The sequence below is a fragment of the Carlito syrichta genome, unplaced genomic scaffold, assembly GCF_000164805.1.
Source record: "Carlito syrichta isolate Samal-C Ts95f unplaced genomic scaffold, Tarsius_syrichta-2.0.1 Scaffold307141, whole genome shotgun sequence".
NCBI classification, from domain to species: Eukaryota; Metazoa; Chordata; class Mammalia; order Primates; family Tarsiidae; genus Carlito; species Carlito syrichta.
Genome location: NW_007251237.1, coordinates 242,935 through 247,048, shown reverse-complemented (window position 1 = coordinate 247,048; position 4,114 = coordinate 242,935). Strand labels below are relative to the sequence as shown.

Sequence of the window (4,114 nt, the reverse complement as noted above, 5' to 3'; positions counted from 1 at the left end):
TCCCCCGGTCACTGTGACGTCAGTGTGGGTCAGTGTGCCCCCACCCGACACTGTCCTACCGTCTCCTGCGCGTCGCCCCGCGGCTCGGGGACCCGCAGCGGGTGCGGCGATTCCACCCCGAGTTTCCCGCCGGCGGCACCAATTCCCGGCGCAATTGGCTCCCGGGAGCCCCGACGCGCCTGGTGCTCCAGGGGACCTCCAGGGCCTCCTACGCCCACTTTCCCGCGGACCAGCCTGCCTGATCCTTCGGGTTCGTTGGCGGCCAAGTCCCTGCCATGAGGCCGGTCACCGGCACTGCCCGGCGAGCTGCTTCCTCTGGACCCGGGAGCTGCTTCATTCTTCTCTGAGCAACGAAACTGTTGGGGACTTGAACCCGGGCACCAGACAAAGACGCCACGCTGGCAAACCTGCAACTGCAGGACTGCCCGGCCCAGCCTGGCCGCAGTCGTAAAAAGCTCCACCCCCGCTGGAAACTTCCAATGGGGGAAAGGAGTTGTGCCTGGAAGGCCCAGCTCACCTACATCCCTCAACTGGGGGATATCGAGATCTATCGAGATCTCGAGGGTGACCTCGGGACAGAGCAGCTCTGAGTACGACCAGGGACTGAGCCTCAGTCTCTCAGCACGCGGGTCCCGGGGTGCCCCAGGATGCGCGGCCTTAAAAAGTGGGCTCGTCCGGGATTTGAACCCGGGACCTCTCGCACCCTAAGCGAGAATCATACCCCTAGACCAACGAGCCGTCTGGGTGAGGAAAGGCTGACGTCCTCGGTAATCGCAATCGAGCTTCACCCTCGCCGCTCTGACTCAGGCCTGGTTTTCTCCACCATGAATTGTCCCTTTTCCCGGTACTTAGGGAAAGAGTTGATCCTGGTCCCCATGGGGACGAAGGGGAAGGGGCAGCTTCGGCGTAGCCACACCCTGTGACTCCAAGACACACAGTCCCCAGTCCGGGTTTTTGGGTCTCGCGCTCTCCCCTTCACCCCTGGAGAACCCAGACCGTCAGCTTGGGGAGACGGCCCGGGTCCTCCTCCCTGCCCCTGGCTAAGCCTGTTACGGGGTGGAGCTGGGAGCACCTCCCGAGGTATCGCGGGCTCCTGGGGCCACAGCCCCCTCCCGGGTCACACGCTGGAGGGAAGCACCGCAGCAGCCGCCCCCGAGCGGCCCAGCCCGGCTGCCGCCAACCTGGAGCCTCTATCTCCAAGACTGCCCAGCCTTGGACCTCTGGCAGAAAAAGGGCCCACGCGTCGCCCACGCGTCCCAGCGCCTCTGCTGCCCCCTCCGGCAGCCCCGGGACCCACCTCCCCGAGACCAAGCCTCGCATCCGAGGGAGTCCAGGCCGCAGCCAGAGGCATCTGGAACGGGAGGGAGTTTAAGCGGAGAGCCAAAGGATGAGGGGCACGTTGAGGAAATTCGTGATGCCCTCATGGAGATGCCCGTTGCCCGGGTCAAGGTGCCTCTGTCCTCTGAGCACACAGGACAGCTGGCCTCAGCACCCAGGTCTGATCTGACTACTGGGGTCCACCTGGGATCTGGATGCATGCACACTGGGCCTGTCTCCGATTCAGTCCCACAAGCCCTGACCCCTCTGCTGGGGGCTCCATCTATGCCTTGAAATGACCAGAAAGGCTAACTGTGACTCCTCTGGGATGTAAAGCCAAAGAGAGAATAAGACAACTCCAGGGAGCTTCTGCCACAGCTGGATTTCGCCCTGAATTATCTGCTTTCCATTCATTGAACACATGGCAGCTGTTGGGCTGTACCCCTACGGGATTATGGAGAGAGGGCACAGGTCCGAGAGGCTAAAGAAAAGACCCAGAGACAGCAGGTAAGACGTTTACTGGAGACTTACACACAGGGCCTCCAGGAGAGCCGGCCAGACAGGATCACTGCTAACCACTTGCAAAGGGCATATCTTCACTCAGCCACCTTCACCTAGCTGGAAACAAAGGGCCTTGGTTCCTGGCACATGCTTCACCCAGAAACGGGCCAGGGGTTCATATGTCCTTCACAGATAAGGAGTAAACCTCCGTGTTGGCCACTCCCAGATTCCTGAGCTCAGAGCAAGCCTTCTTAGACCACAGAGCCATTTTCAGGATGTGCTTGCATTATTGCTGTCCAACAGACAGGACCTCAGCCCCACAGAGCCAAGCCCTGGGCTGCAGATGTGGGGGGAGCAGACCCTGGTGGAGAGCGGGGAGGGAGTAAGAGCAGGCCTGAGGAGGGCCTGACTCCGAAGAGGACTCTGGAGAGGAACTATGGAGTTGGTGGAAGTCATGGTAGTTTCTCCTTAAGGAACCAGGTGTTCCAGCCACTGGGGAAGAAGCCACCTGCTGGGAGTCTGCTTCCTTGGCTCAGGTCAGGAGAGGCCTCAGGGGCAGCTGAATGCACCGCGGGGATCTGTGCCGGAGGCCCAGCTCCACTTGAGTCAGGAGGCATGAAGGGGCACCCAGCACACATGGCCTAGGGCTTGAGAAGAGAAACTCGGGGCAGAGGCATGCTCTGCTCTGGATCCTGACACATCTTCAGCTCTGGCCCTGAGCTCAGCTTGCCTGGCCCAGCTGGGGCATAAACTCCAGCGGTATAACTCTGGGATTCAGATTCAGTGGCTCTTCCCAGCTTGGGTAGCCCCAAAACATCCAGGTCTCAGTCCCTGCCTGTATTCAGTAAGCCTTTTATTTTCTGTTTTCTAAAGCTTTGACATCTGGGACCTTGCTGACCCCGGAGGGACCATCCCTCCCAGGGTTAGCCAATTCCTAGAGATATAGTCAACAATGCCTCCAGGGCTGGCATTTCAAATGCAAAGCAATCCCTGAAGAGTCCACCCCCACAGCTGCCTCCTCCTTGGGCTGTCACTCAGGGTCTCTCTCCTCCTGCCCTACTCACCTCAGGGTCAGGTACCAGGCCACTGGGGTCAGCCTCTATGCCTGCAGAAATTATTCGAACTAGTCAATCCTAAACTTATATATGCTGATTCCTAGAAAACATAGGCTCTTGTCTACATACCTCCCACCTCCTCCGACCTCGTGTGACCACCCACAGCATGGCATGCCCCCTGCTCTTGAGAACCGCAACAAGCTTTCTTCTCTTTCTTTCTCTCTCTCTCTCTCCTTTTCTTTTCTCTCTCTCTCTCTCTCTCTCTCTCTCTCTCCCCCCTTTTCTTCTCTCTCTCTCTCTCTCTGTCTCTCTCTCTCTCCTTTTCTTTTCTTTCTTTCGAGTCGGTGTCTCACTCTCTCATCCAGGCTGGACTGCAGCCCCAGCGTCGACCTGCTGGGCTCCAGCAATCCTTCCACCTCAACCTTCCAAGTAGCCGGAACTACAGGCGTGCGCTTCCACGCCCGGCTAATTTTTGATTTATTGTAGAGACGAGGTCTCGCCAAGTTGCCCGGATTGGTCTCCACCCTAAGAGTTCAGGCAATCCACTAGCCTCAGCCTTCCAAAATGCCGGGATTGCAGGCTGAGCCACCGAGCCCCTCCACAAACTATCTTTTCAGGGGCAGTCGTCTCCTAATCTGGTGGCCTCGCCATACCGGAATCATAATAAACCTCTTAAAACGCTGTTCTTCTTCAGGAGGAGAAAGGCGACCCCGGGCCTGGCGTGCCGCCCTCTGCACTTTCGTGGCGACCCCACGCCCTCTGTGCCCCCGCACTGAGGGCGCCGAGCCTCCTCGTCTTCGGCTCCCGCTCCGGCTTCCCTCCTCGTTCTCGTGGGTCGCCTCTGGCAGCCCCTCAAACAGGAAGAGGACGTTGGGAAACGCGGGCTGGTCCGGAATTTAAACCTATGACTTTCACCCCCAAAAGAAAGCTGCGCGCCCAGCCCCACCGTCACCCCGGGCCAGGGGCCAGCGCCGCCGAGACAAGGGTGGCGGGGAAGGGGACCGACTGTTCTCCCGAGCCCCGGGCCCAGGGCCCGCAGCCCCAGCGCCAGGCGCAGGGCCGGTTCCGATCCGCCTCGCCGCCTGCGGAGGAGAGACCCGCGAGGCTCCGCCGCCAAACCCGGAATGTGCCGGAAAAGCCGGGCTCGTCCGGGACTTGAACCCAGGACCTCTCGCACCCAAGGCGAGAACCATACCCCTAGACCAACGAGCCCCGCGACGGCGCCCCCGGACGCGGGGCCT

General features: G+C 60.2%; 2 non-coding genes across 2 annotated transcripts; both read right to left on the bottom strand.

Moving 5' to 3' along the window:
* Window positions 1-666: 666 nt before the first annotated feature.
* TRNAP-AGG lies at window positions 667-738 on the bottom strand. The gene has a single exon. It is a non-coding gene; the product is annotated as a tRNA-Pro (tRNA).
* Window positions 739-4,013: 3,275 nt separating this feature from the next.
* On the bottom strand, window positions 4,014-4,085 carry TRNAP-UGG. Its single transcript has one exon. It is a non-coding gene; the product is annotated as a tRNA-Pro (tRNA).
* Window positions 4,086-4,114: the final 29 nt, after the last annotated feature.